The following is a 25,945-nucleotide window of genomic DNA, read 5'->3' as shown; positions in this document are numbered from 1 at the left end:
CGCATGAGACTTATGCAGCAGATAGAGAAGGTCATGAAATCAACCCTGAAGTGTTCCCCTCCTTAGGACTTGGCTGTGAAGCAAGACCAAGGCAGCCAGAAAGGGACGGGGGGACCCTGGAGCTGGCCCTTAAGCTGCAGACTAAAGAGGATGGGAGGTGAAGGGTCCAGATGACAAGTGTGGCCCAGCTCAGAGGCAGGGCTGCAGCAGAAGGAATGACAAAAACTCAGGCTCCCCTGAACGCTTTCTCAACTAGACCTGATTTCTGGACTTCCGTGTTGCTCTCTGCATTGTCCAATTTTAGCAAGAATCCTTATCTAGAACATCCCTCCATCCCCCAATACCTAACTGGGTTCATCCTCTACCACGCCCCAGGTGAGGTCTGATCGTGGCGGCCCGCCTTCAGAAGCAAGAATGCTGTTGGGTCAGTCGAGCCAGACTCTCGCCCGACCCCACCTCGATGTCTCCCCCTTTAGTAAGTCCCCATCCAGGGACCTCCACCCCATTCCTTGGCTATATAAACTGCCCCTGGCCGAGACTCCATTTCCTCTCCCACCGCAAGACCCGACTGCTGCGGCCACACAACCATCATGACGGCCTTCCCTTCAATAAAGCCTGCCTCACTGTCAACAAAGCTTAAGAATAATTGTTCCTTTAAAGCTTGAGTATTTTTTTAAGAGGAGCAAGGAAAACATATGACCAATGTGGAAAGCTCAGGCATGTTTCAGGCAATGGTAGTAGGTTTTCAAGAGATGATTTATGTGACAAGGATGGAGAGAAGCAGAAAGTTCACGCTTAGCCCAGAAGCCTGACCATTAGCCTGCATCCTTCTGATAAGGATCAAATGTGCGCTGGTTGCTACATTCTCAAAGGCTCTGGTGACTGCCTATGTATCTCACTGTTATTATTGAGCTGAATGATAAGCACCAGAGAAATCTTGCCAAAGTACTTTTACAAGCAGAAATTCAAAGAAAACATTTATGATCTAACACTCTCCGCAGGTCTCCTCCCCCTTGGGCACCAAGCATATAACTGCCAGCGTCAAATAGCAAAAGCACAGTTCTTTCTGCCGCCAGGTCCGGTCCCGGTGATACTGAAATACACTTCCTAAGTCGCACCACACAACTTTGTGAGAACTGTGTCTTGCCCTTTGAGCTCCAGGACCCCACAGCAATATTGTGACTGATAATAAACATATATTTGGTCTTCTTCCTGATTCCTAGCACAGACCTCCAAAAACCCTTGGGATTTCCAAAGTGATAATAAGCAATAAAAGGGGGTGCCTGGGTGGCTCAGTGGGTTAAAGCCTCTGCCTTCAGCTCAGGTCATGATCCCAGGGTCCTGGGATCGAGCCCCACATCAGACTCTCTGCTCAGCAGGGAGCCTGCTTCCTCCTCTGTCTGCTTCTCTACATACTTGTGACCTCTGTCTGTCAAGTAAATAAATAAAATCTTTAAAAAAAAAAAAAAAAGGCAATAAAAGCTTCTGTTATTCATAACAGTCCACACCCCTTTCAAACACACCTAAGATTATGTCAACGGGATGACTTCGAGAGAAGCCCTAAGTGTGGAGGGGAACCAACTAAGTGACTTGGGTTGGCACTCGTAGTCCCAACACTGACCTCCGAGGAGAAGGAGGGGCAGGAGACGGAGTCCTTCACCAAGGGCCAATGAAAGCCGCATGGACAGGGTTTAGAGAGTTTCCAGGTGGGTGGACCTATGGAGGGGGCGGGGGGATGCACCGGGAGAGAGCACAGAAGCTCCACGTCTCTTTCCCTGCACCTTGACCTATGCGTCGCTTCCACCTGGCTGCTCAGAGCTATAGCTTTTATAATAAACTGGTAATCTAGTAAGTAAAATTTTTCCTGAGTTTGGTGAACTACTCCAGCAAATTAATGGAACCTGAGGGAAGGGTGGCAGGAACCTCTGATTTATGGCTGCTGGGTCAGAAGAAAGGTCGACAACCTGAACCCCATCTGAAGGCGGGGGAGCGGGGTGGGGGCTGAGGGGAGACTCCTGTGGGACTGACCTGGTGCTGCGTCCAGGTAGTATCAGAGCAGAGTTAGGGTGCAGTACCCCCAGCTGGTGGCACAGAATGGCTTCGTGTGTGAGCCCTGGACTCGAACCCAGATGCAGGGCTTCCGCCCCCAGAAAAGGCAGCTCCAGAGAAGGCGGGGCTGCGGGGACCAAAGAAGAAGCCCCATCCTAGGGAGGACTGGGACTGGAGCAGCACCAGACGCTGGCCTGCTTAGCCAAGGAATAAGCATGGTGAGGAAGTCCAGTGCTCCGCTCGAGACCACCAGAGCCCGGGGAACAGGCCTGATGGCACAGGCGGGGCTGCCCTTTGAAACTCCACCTGCCTGCTGCCGGCTGGGACAGCGGGATGAGAGCGGAGAGAAGACGGACACCGTCTGGGAGGGGTTTCTAAGCAGAACGGAATTTCAGATACAAAGCCAAGTACAGAGAGTCTAGCTGCAGAGCCCCACCCAGCATGGAGCTCTGCCGTCCCCAACAGCTTGAGCTGGCATATGGAAGTGGGAAGCAGAAGACACGTTAGGGAAACTGTTGATTACAGTTGGGATAAAATAAAAGGTAAATGTTGGAAGGAAAGTGGGAGATAAGATTAGAAAAGAATTGTCTCCATCGCCAGCCAGAGGAGTTGATGCGGGCGAAGGGGGAGCAGGAAGGAAAGGGCAGGTTCTAAACCGTGTCTGAGAGATTGATGCACTGGAACAAATGGTAGAAATGCCGTTATGTTCAGAAATATAAGAAAGAAAGAAAGGAAAAAAAAAAACAAAACACCACTTGGAAGACACCTTCTCTAGCAGGTTTATTAGTGTGGGGGTCGTGGGTGAGAAGGAGGAACCCAGTAGAGACATCTCTGCAGATTCTAAGTGGGAGGAGGGGTGGGAAACCACAGGGTCACGTGCTGTGAGGGGGTACTGAGTACACACAGCCCATCAGGAAGTGATGCATAAAAAGAGGACGACAGATCCTTCCCGGATGTTCCCAACAGAGGTACTGGGTTTTCATTATCGGCATTCTTAAAGACAGGTACACCTGAGCTAACAGACTGGAGATGCAAAGAAGAAACCTGGGTAAATGACACACAAGGAGTACTTAAAGGGACAGAATCAGCAGCCCAGCTCACATCAAATTAAAATAAAATAAAATACATTCCACTCTGAATCTTTTTCTTCCAGAAAGTTTCTCAGCGTAAAATCCAACTTTCACAGTGTGTTAATGTATCTGCTCCACTGTCCAATAATCAAGAAATACAGGAGACCTTTTTTAACTTTATCAAGTCAAATCATAAATTTTAACACAAATTGTGTGTTGTAATGAAAATGTGATGAGCAGAACAAGTGTAGGAAGGAAAAGAATCAGTTTTCCAACTTTTCAGACCCACGTTTCATTGTATTTTTAACACATCAACACAACCACATCACCACTTGAGACATTCCAAGCTTAAGTACTTCCGTGCTAAGTGATTTACAAGACCCAGCTGGCCTCCATTATGGCCCTCGGAATCTAAAGGTTCAACCAATTGCCCAAGTGAATAAAGAGGCAAGGCAGTCGGGGCGTGTGGGTGGCTCCGTCGGTTAAGTGTCTGACTCTTGGTTTTGGCTCAGGTCATGCTCTCAGGGTCAGTGGAGCCCAGATGGGCTCCCTGCTCAGAAAGAAGTCTGCTCTAGGATTCTCTCCCTCCGCCCCTCCCCCCACTCACACGCACGCTCTCTAAAATAGGTAACTCTTAAAAAAATTTATTTTTTTCATTTAAAAACTTATAAAAGAGGCAAGGCAGGATCTGAACTGAGATCTGACAATCCCTTCAGCGTCGTCAAACCGCCAGCCTCTGTGTCCTCCCATGACTCCCTGCACTTCCGGTCCTCCTTACCCCTTCCTCGTAGTTCTTCTGTGAAGTACAAAAGGTAGTACAGGGATAGCCCTCAGCACACAGAAGGTCCTCACTAGAAGCTGGTTTCCTCGGTTTCCTTTTGTAATCACTTTCTTAAAAACTTTGGTCTTCCTACTATGCAACAGTGCCTCTTCTCCGTCCCGGAGACCCCCTAAGTCTACCTCCAGCTGCACTGAAGATGTGGCATTACACATGTTGGCTTGTCTGCTAACAGGCCAGGCCTTTGCCCATTATCAATTTTGGGTCCCTAGTTTCCAGAGTGACCGCCACGTAGTAAGTGTTCAACAAATGGTTCTCATTTCAATTAATTCAGGTCAACATGCAATTCAAATGTGCTATCTGCATAGGTTACCTTAGATTTTAGGCTGAAGGCAACCCAGATATTCAATCCATAACAGGTGATCTGTTCTGCCACATCCATGAATTCAGAAGCCAGTGAACCACAGCCGAGTGGGCTGCCCCCAGTTCTCTAAATAGAGTTTTACTGGAACACACATAGCCACACGTACTCATCTGCATTCTGTCTACGTTCTTCTGTGTTAAAAGGGCAGAACTGAGTAGCTACAAAAGAGACCTAACAGCTCACCAAGTTTAATGTATTTACCATCTCACCCTTGACACAGAAACTTTGCAGACCTCTCTATTAGCTGGATCCACTGAGGAGTCAAATTTGAGAATATTTACCATGAGCTAATCACTACCTTCGGGTGCTGGGTATACTGTGGTGAACAAAAGAGATATGGCCCTTGCCTTCACAGAGCTGCTGAAGTACAAAAAAAAAACATACAAGGACTCAAATAAATGAATAACCAATAAACTCCTAACCATGATAAACACAGTAAAGGAAAAGTGGGTTGGTTAATACCATGTGAAAGAAGAATGACTATGGTTGCAGGGGGACATCTCTTACGTTGGGTAAACGGGTGTTAAAAAAAAAAACCACAAGCCCAAAATGGCATCAGTTAGGCCAAGACCCTAAAATGGGGCTTAATTCCTAACCTAATGGCAGTTTCAACCTCTCTGAGAAATGCAGTCTTAGCTGGTCAGTCAGGAATTTCCAGGGGCGCCTGCATGGCTCAGTCAGTTAAGCGCCTGCCTTAGGCTCAGGCCATGATCCCAGGGTCCCAAGGGTCCCCTTCCTCGGGCTCCCCACTCAGTGGGGAATCTGCTTCTCCCTCTCCCTCTGCTCCTCCCCAGCCCTCTCTCCCTCTCTCAAATAAACAAATAAAATCTTTAAAAAGAAAAGAGAAAAAAGAAATTTTCCAATTAGGCCAATGGCCATACAGGCCCTCTCGATGCCACAAAGGAAGATGTGCTTAGCTGCCTCGTAAGACCCCATCTTCCTCCCCCCAAGGGAAAACTACCTTGTCTGGAACCTTCCTTCGCCTTTGCTAATAACTATCTTCTCCACTTATAAAAACTCTCCATTTTGTACAAATCCTCAGAGCTCCCCTCTATTTGCTAGAAGGGATACTACCTGATTCTCCAATCATTTAATAAAGCCTACTAGATCCTGAAATTTACTCAAATTTTGTTTTTTAACAGGGGGGAAGTTTCTCTAAGGTGAAGTTAAACAGACCTCAATTAAGGGGTTGAGGAGGGGACAGTCAGGTCAGAGAGCACATTCTAGCCAAAGGTCCATCATGAGCTTAGGTTCGGAGGAAGACCACGGTACTGAAAGGACAGTGAGCCTGGAACATAATGAGCCAGAGAGAAATTCTGATAAAATCTGAAAGGAAACGTAGGCAGGTGTTGGATTATATTGCACCATGTAAGACATTTTATCACCTGTATTTCTACTGTCTGTATTTTAAAGTGTCTTAAAACCACTTATATTATAAAAACAGTTGGAAAAAGGTTGGGGGCTAATATTTCAGAGTCACACAACTATTCTCCCTTATTACTAATAATAGGGAACAAATCCATCTCTGATTACATCTGGTCTTTGCTCAAGAGTGAGGACTTTTTTTTCCTATTGGGACTTCCTCACACATTTTGATCACCTTTAATTACTGGCTCAGTTATGATTCATAAAAAGCATTAAAGCTCTCAAAAAAAAAAAGCAACTATTGCAATGGCAATCATTTTTTTGAATTCCAGACTGATAGGTCTTGAATAGTAACGTCAAAGGTGTTCCCTAAAAACAAACCACGTTTAACTAATCTACATGATAAAAACACAAAAGTAATGCTTCCATTCAGGTAATACGTAAATATGGAAGGCCAGTATGACATCGAGACCGGTGTATTAAGATGAGACTTAGAGGCGCCTGGGTGGCTCAGCCGGTTGGGCGTCTGCCTTAGGCTCAGGTCATGATCTCAGGGTCCTGGGATGGAGTCCCTGAGCCCCACATCGGGCTCCCTTCTCTGCAGGGAGGCTGCTACTCCCTCTCCCTCTGCTGTTCCCCCCTGCTTATGCTCTATCAAATAAATAAAGTCTTAAAAAAAAAAAAAAAGAGATTGAATTTTGTTACGAATTAACTCTGGAAACTTAAGATTTACTCCTATCAAAATCAAGATTTTCTCAGTAACAAAAAATATTACTAACAAAAAATTGTTCTAAGCATCTCACCCATATAAACTCATTCAATCTCCATAAAAACACTATCCAATAGGCAAGGTTTTTCCCTAATTTTCAAATTAAGACTATTTAGGCTTAAGATGGGTTAAGATGGGTTAAGTAGCTTGGCCAAGGTGGCTCAGCCCAGGGTCTTAACCACTGGGCACAATACCTCCCAGCAATGATGTCACTCACACTCCGGCGCTTTCCTGAGAGGTGGGGTTCCAGCTGCTTTCCTGGATCCGTTCTTGGAAGCAGGGTATTATCCCCATGAGCTTTATTTGTGCCACAATAAAACAAAGACCGAGAAGGATGCTACTACAGGAAGAAAACACAAGCATGCCCTGATCTGTATTTCCACAGCCATGCTGGCTTCCCCATGAAAGCCACGTGCAGTTACTGGGCAGCTCTTACTTGCCAGGCCAGTCGCAAGGAACTTGAACTTAGGAACTTCATTTGATATTCCTGACAAGCTATTACTAGACCTGATTCACAAAACAGAAAATGAGGTTAAGAGGTTCAGCATCTTATCCTAAAGCTCCTCTCCGGCTCCCAGCATGCTGTCTACAAGCCAAGGCAGTCTCCCCTGAGCTGCTGAGTCCATGGAGTCGGAGATTACATAAATACGACTTCATGTGTCTAAAACCTGGTTCATCTGACTGATTTAAGAGCTTTGTTAGAGGGACGAGAACCTACCATGTTGTTCTAATTCCATAGTTCAAGGGGAACCAATCCCTTCCCAAGAAAGTTCCGTGACAACAGGACTATGCCGGGTCCTCAGTGCCCAAAAAGCAGCTAGACTTCAGTTAACTGCTCAATAAATCGTGGTCAACTTTAACTGAATTTCATGAGCCTGGCTTACATGAGACCAACTCGGGCCCAAGTCCCCCCCTTCCTTAGATACTAAAGAACTAGAATCACGAAGCAAAGAAGTGAATCTGATGTCAGTCATAATAAAATCACCATCAACATAAAATCATGAATTATCCATAGAAGTTGGTCTATACAATTTGAATATTTTAAAGATAAAACTAGTAAGTGGTGCTTCGAATTGAAAAAAAAAAAAATCAAATCCTTTTATTTCAAACTCTGATTCAGACTGCATAAAACTGTAATATTCAGAAAGGATGGAACCCCAGAAAGGAAGGAGACAGGAGTTGGACTTTGGGAATCTGGACTCTAGGGTTGGTTCTGGGGGTCTCCTAGTAACATGGTCACAGACAGCCCTATGATCCCCAGGCCTGGTTTTCCCATAAGAAGGCTAAAGGGAGGAATCTGATGATCCAAGATCCAAGATCCTAAACAGCTTCTCCATTCAGTGACTCAAGGGAGTCACTGGGAGATGCCACTAGACTCTGTGATGGCCAGCGAAGCACATGATAAGCTCCAAGGATAAAGCGGTGTCTGCACTAGTCCTTGAGGGATGTGAAGACCTCAACCTGCATTAAGGATGAAGTTAAGGGACATCTCAGCCAAAAGTATCACTGACCATACCTTCATTTAGCAACAAGTCTAGGATTTTTCTCTAATGCTACATTCCCTATACATACATACATACATATATACACACATAGCTATCATCACAATACACAGGTAACCCAGCAGTCCAGACTTTAAATCATGTTTTAAAAATGTTCTTTTAATTTTAACAAAGAAAAAGAAACACCAAGGGTAGCAACCTGCACTTTCCTTCCTGGGCTGAGCGGAGTTGGGGAGGTTGGCGGCGGGAAGGATCTGTTTATAGGGCCCTGCTTCACGTGACTACCCTCCAGCCTGTTTTTCTTAAATGTTCAGGAGGAAATGAAAGTATTTGCTGTAGAAGATGTATAAAGATATGAAATGACCACAAGTTAGAAATGTCTCTGAGGAACCCACTGAATTGGAATTTATCAGAGAACACCAGCTGTTCTGTTTGGGCTCCTGGCTTAAAGAGTTTAAAGAGCTATCTGGGAGACCACAGTCCTTCGAAATAAGTGCATGTTACTTTTCCTCTTAGTGACGTTAAAAGTCACTGAGGATCTCCTCGTATGACTGCCCCCAACTCTGTTTTTTTGGATGTTTTATTACAACAGTAAGCTGAACTAAAGGCAGAATCATTTCACCTTGTCATGTACAAATTCTCCTTCACTGCTGGTAGGAATGCAAACCAGAAGAGCCCCTCTGGAAGACAGTCCAGCAGCTTCTTACAAAACTCAACACACTACTATTACACAAGCCAGCAATCACGCTCGTTGGTCACTTCCCCAAGGGAGCTGAAAACTTACATCCCAGGGTTCTCTGCATCAGCTTTACGACCGCCCAAACCTTAAAGTGATCAAGACGTCATTCAGTGGGTAAATGGATTAATCAACCCTGGTACGTCTGTAAGATGGAATCTTATTCAGCACTAAAAGAAATGAGCTATCAAGCTATGCAAATACATGGAGGAAAATTTTTAAGATTTATTTATTTGAGAGAGAGACAGCACACACGTGGGAAGGGCAGAGGGAGAAAGAGACTGTCTAGCAGACTCCGCAATGAGCGCGCAGACCCCAGCGCAGACCCCAACGTGGCGGTCAATCCCACGACTCTGAGATCATGACCTGGGCCAAAACCAAGAGTCAGATGCTGAGCCAACGGCAGCATCCAGGAATCCCCACCAGGAGCAAACTTAAATGTGCATTACTAAGGGGAGGAAACCAATCGGAGCAGGCTACATACTGTGTAATTCCAACTACAGGCCGCTGTAAAAGAGTCAAAACTATGAAGACAGTAAAAAGATTACTGACTGCAGGGTTTCGGAGTGAACGGATAAGGAGGCAGAGCCCAGAGGGTCTGGAGAGCAGTGAGAATACCCTAATGAGGCCGTGATGATGTATACACGTCATCACACATTTGTCCGAACCCACAGGATGCGCAACACCAAGACCGAACCATAATGTGAACTACGGACCTTGGGTGATTATGACGTGTCACTGTTGGTTCATCAACAGTAGCAACGTACTAGTCTAGCAGGGGATGCTGGTGACAGGGAAGGCTCTGGTTCTGTGGGGGTTACAGAGTATATGGGATACTCGACACCTTTCCCCTCAATTTTGCTGTAAATCTGAAACTGCTCTAAAAAAAAAAAAAAAAAAAAATGAGGTCTCACAAGTGTTTTCAATTGCATGTGCCTAATTCAAAAAGACACCAAAAAAGCTCACATAGGATTTCTAAGCAAAAAAGATTTAATCAAGATTTGAACTACGCCTCTTTGCAGATGTTCAGACTATCTTTCCGGAAGGAGCAGGGAAACTTTAGGAATATTTCATTTAAAGACAGATGACAGCCACAGACCATGGAGCCCTTCTGCTTTCACAGAGAAGGAAAAATATTAGGTGATGGGGCCAGGGATCTCTATCTAACACCTCTAGGGGATGTCCTGAGTTGATCATGGTCACACCTACTATTATCACACCAACAATTCAATGAAAGTCTGTTGGCACGTCAGTAAAACAGGATGTAAAGATGCTGTACTGCTAATCTGACTTGATCCAAGAATATATTTAAAACTAATACAATGTATGCCCCGCATATCCTTTAAGCACTCCTCGCTAAACAGTGCTTCTTTCAAACAAGACTTTGATAAATATTGAATGGCAGGAAGCTTGTTTGTCCTCCCTTAGGGCCAAGTCTGGAGAGTAGCGAGACAAACACAAACCCACTTGCCTTAACAGGAAATCTAGGAGCAGAGCTGAGATTCCTCCGTAAAGCTGAGGGGCATTACAAGAATGCAGGCTTGAAGAAAAAGCCGACTCGCTGCACCTTTGGGGAAATGGAAATCTGTGAGGTCGAGACTCTCCTCTGAAAATGAGGCAGACTAAGGGATGATCAAAGTGTCCATGTTCTAGGACACAGAGCTCGCTCTTCAGTATCTAAGGCAGGAAAACACCCGAAGTGGAAATAACCAGACATCTTCAGCCAATCTAAAATGCACCTCCAGATTCACAACGTAGATCAGTGCTGCTGCTGCTGCTGCTGCTACACAAACCAAGGATAATTATTTGTAAAACATCCTCCAAAATGTGTTTACACAGATGTAGCTAATGTGCAAACATGCAAGGTATACACATATATGGGCACCTTTCTGCAAGTATTTTACTTTAAAAAGTTTTATTATAGCTCTGTGTATATTAAATGTGTGTGTCTATTTATATACACATGTGTATGTAAACATAATAAACAGATATAATGTTAGGTATCAATAGTACTCAAATAATAAAAAGAAGTGATATATTTTGGAAATGTCATTTATCACCACTGAAAGGCTGAAAATATCTTCTCAAAAATAAGTTTGTTCCAGGTGCTCCTGGAACTGTTTTTAATGTTTTAATGTTTAATATTTTAAAATGTTTTTAAAGTCCACCAAATGGAACAATTAAAATGTCATTTTATGTCATTACAAAATTATACCCTATCATTCAGAACTGAAGGAGTAGTTTCCAAGACAAGGGAAATTAAAGGAGCTCCTTGCCACTAAACCAACCTTACAGAAAAGGTTAAAGGGCCTTCTTTAAGTGGAAAAGAGGCTGTAACTAGAAATAAGAAAATTAAGGCGGGAAAAAATCTCCTGGATAGAGGCAGATATATAGGAAAGACAGTGGATGAGTCACTTAAAACACTACTATAAAGGTTAAATGAGAAAAATAGTCAAATCACCTATAATGCCACTACGCGGTTAAGGGATACAAAAAAGGATGTAAAATATGATGTCAGGAACAGAAAATGTTTATGGGGGAATAAAAATGCAGGACTTTTAGAATGCATTCCAACTTTAGCAACTATAGGCTTAAAACAGACTGCTGTATGTATAGGTAGATACATATGGGAAACTTAAAAACACAAACCAAAATCCCTAAAAGATATACAAAAACAAAAGAGAAAGGAACTCAAAATAACACTAAGGAAAACTGACAAAGCACAAGGGAAGAAACCAAAAGACAGAAGAACTACAAAAACAACCAGAAAACGATTAGCAGAACGGCAGCAGGTGCATACTTCCAGTAACCACCGGAAATGGGAAAGCTCCAATCACACGGCACAGAGAGACCGAACAGGTAAAAGAATGTCAGACCCCGGTACACTGCCTATGAGAGACTTGGTTCAGACCTAAAGACTCACAGACTGAAAGGGAAAGGATGGAAAAAGATGTGCCACGCAAATGAACCCAAAAAGCAGGAGCAGCAACACTCTTACCAAACAAAAGAGACGACGTTAAAACAAAGATTATAAACAAAGGGCAAAGAAGGGCATTACAAGAGGAGACAACATCTGTGAACATGTGTGCACCCAGCCTAAGAACACCTACTCTATCTAGATAAAGGGAGTATCTATTTGCTCATATTTGAACGGACATACAGGGAGAAGTCAAGAGCAATACAGTAACTTGGGGGACGCCAGGGCTCCACTTGCATCAAGGACAGACCAGACGGAACACGAACAAGGAAACGCTGGCCTTAAAAGACATGTTAGAGCAGATGGACTTAACAGATATTTACAGAACATCCCGTCCAAAAGCAGAATACACATTCCTCCCAAGTGCTCATGGAACATTCTCCAAGATAGAACACTTCTTTTTTTTTTTTTTTTTTTAAAGATTTTATTTATTTATTTGACAGACGGAGATCACAAGTAGGCAGAGAGGCAGGCAGAGAGAGAAAGGAAGGGAAACAGGCTTCCTGCTGAGCAGAGAGCCCGACACGGGGCTCAATCCCAGGACCCTGAGATCATGACCTGAGCCGAAGGCAGAGGCTTAACCCACTGAGCCACCCAGGCGCCCCAAGATAGAACACTTCTTAAGCAACAAAATAAGTTTCAACAGATTCAAGAGGCTGAAATTATATCAAACATATTTTCTGACCACAACGGTATGAAACCAGAAACCAAGTATGAATAGAAAACTGCACAAAATAAATAAACGCAGGGAAACCAAACGACATGGTGCTAAACAACCAGAGGGCCAACTAAGAAATCGAAGGAGAGATAAAAAAATAATTGGAAACGAATGAAAATGGAAATACAACAGACCAAAATCTATGGACACAGCAAAATGTGAGAAGGAAGTTTATCGTGATACAGGCCTTCCTAAGAAACAAGATCTCTATCTCAAATAAACAGTCTAAGTTCAGACCTAAAGAACCAGGAAAAAAGAAAAAAGAAAAAAAAAAGAACAAATAAAGCCCAAAGTTAGTAGATGGAAATAATAAAGATCGCAGTGGAAATAAATGAAATAGTTTTAAAAAATTAGAAAAGATAATGGAGAATAAAAGCTGGTTCTCTGAAAAGATAAAAATTGATAAACCTGTAGCCAGAATCATCAAGAATAAAAGAAACATGGTCCCAATACAATCAAAAATGAAAAAGAAATTAAAACTGACAACAAATACATACGATCATAACAGATTACTACAATTGTAGGCCAACAAATTGGAAAAACCAGAAGTGGGTAAACTCCTAAAAACACATAGCCTTCTAAGACTGAATCATGAAAAAAAATAGAAAAAATGAATATACTGATTATGAGTAATAAAATTGAACCAGTGATTAAAAAAAAAAAGTCCAGGACCAGGTGAATTCTACCAAACAATTAAGAGTTAGTACCTATCTTACTCAAATTATTCCCAAAAAAAGTAAACAGGAAGGAATGCTTCCAAATTCCTTTTATGAGGCCAGCAGTAATGTGATACCAAAATCAGAAAAAGACAACATAAAAGAAGAAAATTACAGGCCAATAACCTTAATGAACACAGATGCAAAAATCCTGGGAAGGGTCCTGGGATCAAGCCCTGCATCTGGCTCTCTGCTCAGCAGGGAGCCTGCTCCTCCCCACACCCCCCCCACCCCGCTCCCCTCCACTCTCGCTATCTGCCTTTCTGTCTACTTGTGATCTCTCTCTGTCAAATAAATAAAACCTTTTAAAAAAAATAAATTAAAAAAATATATTAGCAAACTAAACCCAACCATACATACATTAAAGGGTCATAAGCCATGATAAAATGGAATTTATTCCCGAGATGCAAAGATGGTTCAGCATCTATAAACCAATCAGTGTGATACAGCACATTAACAAAATGGAAGGATGAAAACCATATGATCATCTCAACAGATACAGAAAAAGCATTTGACAAAATTCAACATCTATTTCTGATAAAAACTCTCAGAGAAGCACGTGTAGAGGGAACATACCTCAACATAAAGGCCATATATGATAAACCCACAGCTATCATCATGCTCAATGGTGAAAGCTGAACGCCTTTTCTCTAAGATTAAAAATAAGACAAAGATGCCCACTCTCACCACTTTTATTCAAACATACTAGGAATTCCTAGCCACATCAATTAAGCAAGGAAAAGAAATAAGAGGCATCCAAATTGGTAAAGAGGAAAACCATCACTATTCACAGGTGACACACTATATATATAGAAAACCCTTACAGATTCCACCAAAGAAATGATTAAAACTAGTAAATGAATTCAGTTAAGTCAAAGAATACAAAAATCAACATACAAAAATTGGCTGCGTTTCTATATACTAATAACAACCGATCAGAAAGGGAAATTAAGAAAACAATCCCATTTACAATTACATCAAGAAAATACTTAGGAATAAGACAGAGGTGAAACACCTATACTCTGAGAACTATGAGAGCGATGACAGAAACTGAAGACACAAATAAAAAGATGTATCACGCTCACGCATTGAAGAATACCGTTAAAATGTGCATACAACAGACTTGAAAACAGCCAAACCTGGGGATATCTCATCCCCCGATTTCAAACTATAAAACACAGCTATAGTGATCAAAATAGTATGGTACTGAAACAAAAAATACACTTGTAGATCAGCAGAACAGAACAGAGACCCCCAAAATAAACACATGCATCTATGGTCGGTTAATCCATAATAAAGGAGACAAGAATATACAAAGGGGAAAAGACACTTTTCAATAAACAGAGCTGCAAAAACTAGACAGGCACATGCAAAAGAGTGAAACACAATCACTCCCTTACACCTTGCACAGAAATTAACTTAAAATGGATTAAAATACTTAAATGTAAGACCTGAAACCATAAATCTCCTAGAAGGAAACAGGCAGTAAGCTCTTTGATATTGGTCTTACCGACATTTTTGGGGGGGGGGGGGGGGGAATCAGTTGCCCCAGGCAAGAACAAAAAAAAAGCTAAATTAAATGAGATCACACCAAACTAAAACTCTTTTGCATAGCAAAGGAAACCATCAACAAAATAGACAATCTACCAAATGGGAGAAGAGAGCTGCAAATCATACAGGCAAAATATATAAAGAACTTAACAAAACTCAACAGAAACAAACAAACAAAAACTGATTAAAAATGGGCAGAAGACTTTTCCCAAAGAAGACCTACAAGCTGTCAACAGGCACATGAAAAGATGCTCAACATCACCAATCATAAACAAAATGCAAATCAAAACTACAATGAGATATGACCTCACACTAGTCAGACTGGTTATTATCAAAACTAAAATAAAATAAGTTTTGGTGAGATGCAGAGAAAAGGGAACACTCTTATAACTGTTAGTGGAAATGTTCACCGGTGCAGTCACTACAGAAAGCAGTATGGAGATTCCTCGAAAAACTAGAAGTAGAAGTACCCTCTGATCCAGCAATTCTACTTCTGGATATTTATCTAAAGAAAACAAAAACACCAATTCAAAGAGATACATGCACTCCTATGTTCAATGCAACACTATTTACAATGGCCAAGATATGGAAGCAACCTAAGTATATCAACAGATGACAGAAGAAGATGTAGACAAATAGATAGACAAATAAACACACACACACAATGGAATATTACTCAGCAATAAAAAAAAAAAGAATGAGATCTCATCATTTGTGACAACATGGATGGATCTAGAGGCTATTATGCTAAGTCAGTCAGAGAAACACAAATCTGTATGATTTCTTACATGTGTCATCTAAAAAACCAAACAAATGAAGAAACAAAACAAACAGACTCAAAAATCCAGGAACAAAGCACACAGGAGATAGGGAGTAAAGGGGCAGGTGAAACGGGTGAAGGGAGTAAGAGATACAAACTTCCGGTTATCAAATAAATTAGTCAGGGGGAGGTAATGTTCAACATCAGGAATACTGTCGGTAATATTATAATCACTTTCTATGGTAACCGATGGTAACTAGACATCACAGAGACAACTTCACAATGTATCAGAAGAGCAAACCACGATGATGTACATCTGAAATGATGAGCATACTATATATCAACTATAGTTCAATTTTTTAAAAGTTAACCTATTTTTACTATATAATTATGTATAAAAATCTTTTTCTTTATATGATAACTTAATATACTCACAAAGATTTCTCTTTCACTAGTGCAAAAAAAAAAAAAAGAAAAATTATCTGGTATTAATGGTTCAAAAAAAGTCTTGCTAGTCTAAATCTAAGAGAGACTGGTAAGCTCATGTGTTCTAAGTTAACCGGAAGGGGCGCCTGGGTAGCTCAGTCAGTTCAGTGTCTGCCTTCCACTCAGGTCATGATCCCAGGGTTCTGGGATCGAGTCCCACAATGGGCTCTCTGCTCAGCAGAAAGCCTGCTTCTCCCTCTCCCTCTGTCTGCTGCTCCACCTGCTTGAGCTCTCTCTCTCTCTTTGTGAATCAATCAATAAAATCCTAAAAAAAAAAAAACCAACAACAAAAAACCTAAGTTAACCACGGAGTTTTTTCTGTCTTCTGGTACAATTACTAATGAATTCTAGCTCAAAAAACCAACAAAATTCACAGCTGAAGAACGATTAAAAGTATTCACATTAGTGTATTCTGTCACATTTCTTAGGCAACCTCTTTACTGATAAAGATTCAAGGTAACTGGAAACCTACATAAGCCATTACTCAGTAGGGCCTCTCCAATGGAAGAGAAAGCTCGATGAGATACGGTATTCTTACCCACTCTTACACTTCGCTCATCTACCACTACCGCAGTACTTAAGGGATAAGCATTCAGAGACTATGAAAGCAAAGAATTTTAAAAGTCTGTCTACTTTAAGATAAATGGCATCAAGAGCACAATCAAAAAATGCAAAGACATAAAAGAAATTTCTCTCCACCAGAACACAATTATTCTTGGCATTAACAACTGGAAGTTCTGCATTTGTTAGATCTCACAGATTTTTATTCTCATCCCTGTATGAATTATCAAAGCTATATATATCTCAGGATCTTGATTAGACAGTACATTTATAGTCTAAGTTTCCCAAAGGAGTTTATTTTTAACATAAAATATTCTTCAACAATCAGAAGTATTTCACACATTTGACACCGTGGAAACAAAGGATATACAAAATCTCATAAAACACACCAATTTTCTAATGATCTAATAAACTAGAAGACTCTGGCTCTTGGAACCATGAAAACCAGTAAAACAGATTTATAGAACAATCACAGACATCCAGTGTTTACACAATGTCTACACCCAGAGACTGAAGCGTGACACTCTTGTATCACATGCCACGTAGGAGGCTGCCTGGAAAACCTGCTTCCTACTTCCTGCCCCCGAAACGTGAAGGAACCTAAACATCTTGAAAAATCAGCTAGCTTTGTCACCACCCTGTCCTAGTTTCCCATATGCCTTCAAATTCAACATCATAAATAAACCCCAACCACAGCTACCCTCAATGTTTATCTGTTAACCACATTTCATTCTGCTTTCATTCAATTTCTAGGTCCTTTGATGTGAGGTTCCCAGGACAGAAGCTGGATAATATGGCTCTTAGCATCAGCTCAGGGCCCAACATAATGCCCTTCAATAATGGGTATTCCATAAATCTTGACACAACAGCTAAAAATCTTTATTTAAAAAAATTCAGGTCCAGACTTAAGAGGCATCGTTGAACCTGAAAATGTTGTCACACAAATTCATCTGCAAGTGCCATCTGTAAACTGACATCTCCAGTTCCCTAACTTTACCCCACTCGCACCACAGTCAGGAGTCCTGTCCCAGACCATGCAGGCATCTCAAACTCAACGTATTTTTTTTTTAAACGAGGGTTTTCTAGTTAGTTTCTTTTTCTTTCTTTTTTTTAAGATTTTATTTGTTTATTTGACAGACAGAGATCACAAGTAGACAGAGGCAGGCAGAGAGAGAGAGAGAGGGAAACAGGCTCCCTGCTGAGCAGAGAGCCCAATATGGGGCTTGATCCCAGGACCCTGAGACCATGACCTGAGCCGAAGGCAGCGGCTTATCACACTGAGCCACCCAGGCGCCCCTCAAACTCAATGTATTTAAAAAGGAACCTCTCTTTCTGCTACTCCTTCCAAACGGATCTTCCGTCCCACATCCTCTCTCAGGGAAAATCAGGACCAACCATCCAGATCGGATTACACAACAAGTTTATATTGTTAAAAGGTTAAACCAGAATACTTAGAGTAGCGCCATATAAAGAACAATGAAATCTGGGTAAAAAGGATTAAGGCTTGATAGGATTAAGAATAACCGCCCTAAGACACCTCGGTGGCTCAGTTAAGTGACGACTCTTGGTTTCCACTCTTGGTTTCCACTTGGGTAGTGATTTCAGAGTCCTTGGATCCAGCCCCATGTTGGGCTCCCTGCCCAGCAAGGATCGTCAGTTTCTCTCTCTCTGCCAACCCCCCCCACACCCCCTCCCCGACTTCAGCACGCAGGGACATGCTCTAAAATAAATATATCTTTTAAAAAAAAAAAAAAATACCAGCCCTAATATCCAACTGCACCAACTACCATGCTTTGTTCTCCAATTTAAAGCCTGCCACAGCCCTACAACCTAAATACTATCATGACTGCCTTGGTTTACCTATGAGGAAATGAAGTCTCAGATACATTCACAATTTTATATAAGGTCCTAGAGTTGGTAACTGGCCAAAGTGGCTTTGAACAAAAATAGTCACTTCAGAGCCCCTAAAAATCCATGGGGAAGAAGTCCTCTTCAAAAATGAAGTCATGCAAGTAAGGTTCTAAAACTGGACACCAGGGTACGGGGCAAACTGAAGCCTGCATATTCAGCCAAGCAGCGGCCAGAGTAACGTAGGTCAAGGGTGAGCATCCCAGGACGAGACCAAGGGCAGGGAGGCTGGAGTACTAGAGATTAGTGCGGTACAGAATGGGAAGGGTAAAAACTTGGGCTCTCAGCATGAAACACAGGAGACATGCTGGGAATCAAAAGACTCCACAGGCCCTAATCTTAGATATACAAATGACAGTGGTGCCATAAGCAGGAACTGGGTATATGAAAAAGTGGAACCTGTTTTTCCACTTCTGATCTTTGAATAAGGTCAAGAGCAGCCACCCAAGTGAAAACACCCAAAAGACAGTGCCACGGAGGAGATCAGAGCTTGGTTAGTACAGGGCTGGACTTACACTGCTAATTAAATATTCATTTCATATTTACGTTTATTTCTTAAATCAAACGTGACACTATTTTAATATCGAAAACTAACAACTGCTACCCCCCCCCAAAAAAAAATGGAGGCAGGGGGTACTTGCTAACACTTTCCCACTCAATGACAAGTTTCCCAAGGGGCCTAGCAACAGCTTTTCTGCATGTATTCATTCGTTCCAGCCAAACACTCTCTGCCACCTACTCACGTCCCTTGCAAACCATTTCACACCCACTGCAACATCTTTGCAGCATCTTTTCGGAACACAAAATATTGAGACTGTCTGCTAAAATGCATATGGAAATTTTAGCCAAAAACTGGGCTTTCAACTTATTAATGGTGTAAACTCTTAAAATGCTAAACAATTTAAGGCCCACAAACAAGAAAGAAATTGTATTCAATGTCAGGGAACCAATGAGAGACCTACCTAAGCAACCAAATCCATAAAGAAGACCTCCGCAGACAATGCAAAAAAAATTAAAATTGAAAAGGTCATCGGGGGGCGCCTGGTTGGCTCAGTGGGTTGAGCCGCTGCCTTCGGCTCAGGTCATGATCTCAGGGTCCTGGGATCGAGTCCCGCATCGGGCTCTCTGCTCAGCAGGGAGCCTGCTTCCTTCTCTCTCTCTCTGCCTGCCTCTCAGTGTACTTGTAATTTCTCTCTGTCAAATAAATAAATGAAATCTTTAAAAAAAAAAAAAAAAAAAAGAAAAGGTCATCGGGTAAATGAAAACTGAAAATACAATAAAGAAAAAAGGAAAATGTCCTCTGGTGTCTGTATCTATGGAACTAGATACCGTCAAAACAAGACTTTTTTAAAAGCAAATAAAAGAAGGAGATGGGCGGTATATGATTTCTGATTTCTGTTAATGGTCACTTTCCATCCCATATGCCCTTCAAATTATAGGAAAATCCACACATAAAGACAGATTTAGAAAAAGATGGAAGGAATCGGTTACAATTTTAAAAAATGGGGGAGGTGGAAGGATACGTACAAATTCATATTAGCAACTGCTTGTGGGGAGGAAGGGGAAACAGAAGTAGGAAGGGCAACAATACGTACTTCATCTGTGTTTTATTTCTTTCAATTAAAAAGAAAATCTGAAACAAGTATGCCAAAATGCTAACCTCTGTTAATTGGGATGAAGGTCATTTGGTATTTCTTAGGTTTTCTTTGCTAGTCAGTATTTCTTCAATTTTACCCAAACTGTTTAAAGGAAGGGGGGGTGGAATTCAATTTTCTCACCCAATTAAAATACCACACGGAACACAGCTGACGTGCCACTCCAGGGTGAGCAGGGTGAGGGAAACTCACTTTCTTCACCAAGGAGCCAACTTCTATTTTGGACTCCTAACATAGTTCTGGAAATAGAAATGGCCTAACTAGAAACTCTAAACTCTGGCTCGATCTCCCCAAACTAACCTATGGAGTGGGGCTTAACCATGGCAGAAACTAGAGAGGGGCCAGCTTTAGTGGAAGAAGAGAGGGACATACAAGATCCGAGAGAGGCTCCTGAATAAACCCCATGTCTCCCCTCGCACCCCAGACATGATCCTCATTCCCTCCTCCGACCCCATCCTCAAGAGATCTCGGCTCAGGTCACGACCCCTGGGTTGTGAGATCGAGCCTTGTGTTGGGCTACACAGTCAGCATGGAGTCTGCTTGAGGCTCTCTCTCTCCCCCTCTGCCCCACGTGTGCCCACGCGCGTGTGCCCTCTCCCTCTCTCTAAAATAAATAAATCTGAGACACACACACACACACACACACACACACACACAAAATCCACACATTCACTCAACAACCATCCTACCACCAGGCCTCGGCATTTAAGAGCGAGGGCAGAACCCCTACCCTCAAAGGCACCGCTATTGATTCTTTGTCCTCTCAATTTCTTAGTCTTAAAAATGTGCCCGCCATCAAGTCCAAGAAAACTCAAGTCTCCCCTGTGGCTCAATAATCCCTTAGAATTATCATTACTGTTGCGAGCCCAGGAGAGCAGAATATGCCAAGTGGGACGGACGAGGCGACGTGCACAGGCCAAACCCGTTGGCAGAGCTGGGCTCCCACGCTGTACCCAAAGCAAGAGGCAGGCCTGCCCCCAGCGGCTCGGGGCCCATGGAGATCTAAAGACAACCAGGGCAACACAGGCTCATACAGCCCGTAGCCCAATTTTTTTCTTTTTTTTTTAAACCAACAAAAGATCCAGTTCAGCAACCGCCAGACCCTTTAAAGTAAGAGGGCAAAAAATAAAATAAAAAGGTCCCATTCCTGGGCACCCACCCTACACATGCTGGTTTTAAGAGTAATGTTGCCAGTTACACATCAGGGAGGAAAATTCTATCTAACCGCGAATGTGCCTAAAGGAGGCCATTTCTAGTACTCCTGGCTCTAGATTATTAACAGCAATAGAACAATGGAATTTCTTAGAATCTAGACATCCAAAGGCAGGCTAAGGGCCACCAAGAGGAGGGTGTGACAACAGAGGCCGTGTGGAGGTAACAGGCAACCTCGGATGACAGGGTCAAACCAGGACCATCAGAGACAAATGGACATGTGCCTGTGAAGCAATCTGGATGTCAATCCCAGAGCAAACCTGTAGGTCTCTGAACACATCCTTATGTCCCGCCAGAGTAGAAGGTAGGTTAAAATGAGTAAAGAAAAATAACCACACACGGGGCCTGAATATAATAGGCTGTGAAGGTCCCACGGACCGATTTCGACTTAGGGTGGCACAGCCCAAGAGTCAAAAGCAAGACACTTGGGGCGCCTGGGTGGCTCAGTAGCTTAAGCATCTGCCTTTGGCTCAGGTCATGATCCCAGAGTCCGGGGATGGAGCCCCGCATCAGGCTCCCTGCTCAGTGGAGAGCCTGCTTCACACTCTGCCTCTCCCCGCACTCAAGTGTGCACACTCTCTCTCCAATAAATAAAATCTTAAAAGAAAAAAAAAAAGGACGCTGTCTGTTGAAAAACAAGAACCTACTAATGCTAATAAACCTAATGTTTATTAGCATTCCCTTAAAAGGAGGTACACAACCCAAATGTTTATAGCAGCAATGTCGACAATAGCCAAACGATGGAAAGAACCTAGATGTCCATCAACAGAATGAATGGGTAACGAAGATGTGGTATAGGGCACCTGGGTGGCTCAGTGGGTTAAGTAAGCCTCTGCCTTCAATTCAGGTCATGATCTCAGGCTCCTGGGATCGAGGCCAGCATCAGGTTCTCTGCTCAGCAGGAAGCCTGCTTCCCCTCTCTGTCTCCCTACTTGTGACCTCTCTCTGTCAAATAAATAAATAAAATCTTTAAAAAAAAAAAAAAAGTTGTGAGATATATATATATATACACACACACACATACATACATACAGTGGAATACTATGCAGCCATCAAAAGAAATGAAATCTTGCCATTTGCGATGACGTGGATGGAACTAGAAGGTATTATGCTTAGCAAAATAAGTCAATTGGAGAAAGACAATTATCATATGAACTTCCTGATATGAATTTGAGAGACAAAGTTGGGAGTTTGGGGTACGGTAGGGAAGGAAAAAAATGAAACAAGACAGGATTGGGAGGAGACAAACCATAAGAGACCCTTAATCTCACAAAACAAACTAAGGGTTGCCAGGGTGAGAGGGGTAGGGCTGGGGTGGCAGGGTTATGGACATTGGGGAGGTATGTGCTTTGGTGACTGCTGTGAAGTGTGTAAACCTGGCGATTCACAGACCTGTACCCCTGGGGATAAAAATACATTATGTTTATAAAAAAGAAAAAAGAAAAAGAAAAGCTGGTGGCAGAAACCAACACAAAACCAGACTGAGGAGAAGAACAGAGCTTGCCAATATCCAATCATCAAATCCGTTCCATCACACCACCCAAAGCCTCTAGAATACGGACCCCTGTGCCTCGGCCCACCCCTCCTTCCAGCCCCTCCTCACTGCCCATCGGACCTTCCCACCTGACCCCCCACCACCATACCAACATGGCGCATCATTGCCAATAGCCTTGTTTCTCAGCCTGAGGTACTTATTATGGAGGTTCGGGGGGCGCATAAAAAGGACACGTCTTTCTGGAGCATCCTCTTTGAACAATGGAAAGTGGTACTTCATCGAGCGGATCAAACATAAAACCTCAGAACAACTTCATGCTCACCATGGGGGACTCTCCCTAGCGCCTCAGACTTCTGAGCGAGCCGGTCACCCAGGGTGTGCCTCGGCAGACGCATTTCTAGAACACCGGCCAAAGCAGGTGAGACTCGTGCTTGTTCAGGTGAAAAGAAGGAGCCAGAGAGACTGAAGATGCGGGAGACAAATTCCAGAAAGAATTCGAATCCGAGGATCTGCTCACACGCACGGTCCAGTGCACAGAACAGCAAGCTGGAGTTTAAACCCCGGCTTCACCACCCCCTGATCGTGGGACTCCGGCAAAGTACTGAACGGCAGGACTCAGTTTTCCCCATTTGTAGGAGGAAAAAAGACAATTCTCCAAGGGCTGCGGTTAAGACAGGCCGTCAGGGAGCCCCGCTCAGCACTGCGCCGCGAAAGAGCCAAGGATCACCCGTTGGCAAAGGCAGCTACCGTCGATGGCAGCTAGGATCAGGTGAAAAACGACTGAGAGAGAGAGGTGGCCTGTCCCCATCCCAGTCACAGTCTCCCCAGGGGGATGTTTTAGGTTCCCTGTGTAAAAACCAGAGGAAATCCAATCACCCAGTTCCGGACCCCGCTGGAGATTAGAAACACCTAGAACAGAAGTCGAGTCAAGGGGCGCCTGGGTGGCTCAGTGGGTTAAAGCCTCTGCCTTAGGCTTGGGTCATGATCCCAGGGTCCTGGGATCGAGCCCCGCATCGGGCTCTCTGCTCAGAAGGGAGCCAGCTTCCCCTTCTCTCTCTCTCTCTCTCTCTCTCTCTGCCTACTTGTGATCTCTGTCAAATAGATAAATAATATCTTTAAAAAAAAAAAAAAAAAAGAAGTCGGGTCAAGGTCACTTTACTAAACTGGGCTAACTGAGCAGAAGCCAGCGGTTAAGGGAGGAGTCGGGAGGTCGTGGCTAAGGAACCACGTCACCCAGGATACCACCCCAAAGTACGCCCCGGAGCCCCCGAAAAGCTGGAATTTGCGAACAACCCTACTGCTGCTCAGCAGGCCGTGAAGAGGGTCCCAGGAGGGGCCACAAACGGACACCGGGTGTATATAATCTGTGCGTGTGCAGTACTGCGTATTCGGCAATCACTCAAATTACGAGAAGGAATTCAGGAAGGGAGGAGCGGCTTAGAACAGGTCTGGCCTGAAGCAGAAGGACCTGTTTGACGTCCCCACCGCGGCGGGAGTCTGCAGTTCACGACGAAAGGCCACTGCCTCCCGGGTTCTCGCCAGAACGCCAGCAGATGCTGCAGCTCCCTCTGACTCACCCTTCCCATAACCAGTTTCGCCTAGCACTGTCCTTGATCTCAAGAAAACTTCATTTTCCGTCATCCATTTCTCGACATTATACATTTTAAAGAGGAAGTATTGTAATAAACACAACTTCTGTTTATCATTCAACCCACAAAATGCCAGGAAAAAATTTAGCTAGGGAAGGTCAACTTCTCACCTCCTCTATTCTACGGTGAACCCGGGGAGGCCGAGGACGCTTCATACACTTTCAGATGCGCGCTCAGAATACAACAGAGGATTGGTTAAAGGGTAACTGTATGCAATGAATACATTCTCAGAAGCAAGAAAAATCTTTTTTTTTTTTAAAGAAATGTAGACTTCTTTTTTTTTTAATGATTTTATTTATTTATTTGACAGACAGAGATCACAAGCAGGCAGAGAGGCAGGCAGAGAGAGAGAGAGAAGGAAGCAGGCTCCCTCCTGAGCAGAGAGCCCGATGTGGGGCTCGATCCCAGGACCCTGAGATCATGACCCGAGCCAAAGGCAGCGGCCTAACCCACTGAGCCACCCAGGCGCCCCAGAAGCAAGAAAAATCTTAATTTTTTAAAAAGATTTAAGAGAGAGAGGGGAAGTTCAGCAGGGAGAGGGGCAAAGAGAGTGAGAGAATCTCAAGCCGACGCCCCGTTGAGCGCAGCCCCACGTGGGGCTCAATTTCATGACCCTGAGATCATGACGTGGGCCAAAATCAGGAGTTCCAGACGCTTAACCAAATGAGCCACCCAGGCGCCCCAAGACGAACAGCATTTTAATTTTTAAAAATTTCTCTTAATAGCATCAGTAAGTGTCTACCACATTTTTTTATTTCAAATGAATTAAGTTACTTTCAGGATATAATAAAAGGGCTTCTTAATGGTTTCCTTTGGATTTACTTATTTCTAAAAATGAATGCAATTTCAGTTGGTGTTTCAAAGAGAAATGACTGAGACCAATTTAATCTACTCATCCTCAACAGACTTACTTTATAATCTCATGGACAAACTCACAATGTTGAAACTGATTTAAAACAAAAACAAAACAAAACAAAAAACAGGACACCTGGGTGGCTCAGTGGGTTACGAGTCTGCCTTCAGCTCAGGCCATGATCCCAGGGTCCCAGAATCCAGTCCCGCACTGGGCTCTCTGCTCAGCCGGGAGTCTGCTTCTCCCTCTCCCTCTGCTGCTCCCCTCACTTGTGTGCTCACTCACTGTCAAATAAATTCATAAAATCTTTAAAAACAGAACAAAACAAAAAAAAATTTAACCTGCCTTTTCTATACAATTATATCTCTAATAACTGATGAGGGAAATTTCCTCTTTATAAAAATACCCTATTAAATAAAGAAGGAAAACAGATCTAAAATATCACCATTTCACTAACAACTAATAAAACAAGAGATCTAGGTAATGTGATTCTCAATGACCAGGATCACCACAGAAGGAAAGACAATCAACACTGCCTGACTCCAGCTGGAAGTACACCTTACCACCCAGGAAGCAATTTTGCCAAAAAAAAAAAAAAAAAAAAAAAGAAAGAAAGAAAACTGAATCAAACCAAAATCTGATTACTATTTATAGGAAATAAAAGAAGAGCAAGTTAAACCATTAACAAGTTAAAATTAAATTAAAAGCATT

At 43.0% G+C, this 25,945-nt stretch overlaps 1 protein-coding gene across 3 annotated transcripts in view; it reads right to left on the bottom strand.

The window, feature by feature from the left end:
* The window catches only part of MPP7 (MAGUK p55 scaffold protein 7), a 284,579-nt gene that overhangs the window by 244,656 nt on the left and 13,978 nt on the right, over window positions 1-25,945 (bottom strand). The gene's annotated exons all lie outside the window — the stretch shown is intronic.

This window comes from Mustela lutreola, chromosome 8, assembly GCF_030435805.1.
Source record: "Mustela lutreola isolate mMusLut2 chromosome 8, mMusLut2.pri, whole genome shotgun sequence".
NCBI classification, from domain to species: Eukaryota; Metazoa; Chordata; class Mammalia; order Carnivora; family Mustelidae; genus Mustela; species Mustela lutreola.
Note: the sequence above shows the minus strand (reverse complement) of the source record. Positions and strands in the feature narration are given on the sequence as shown.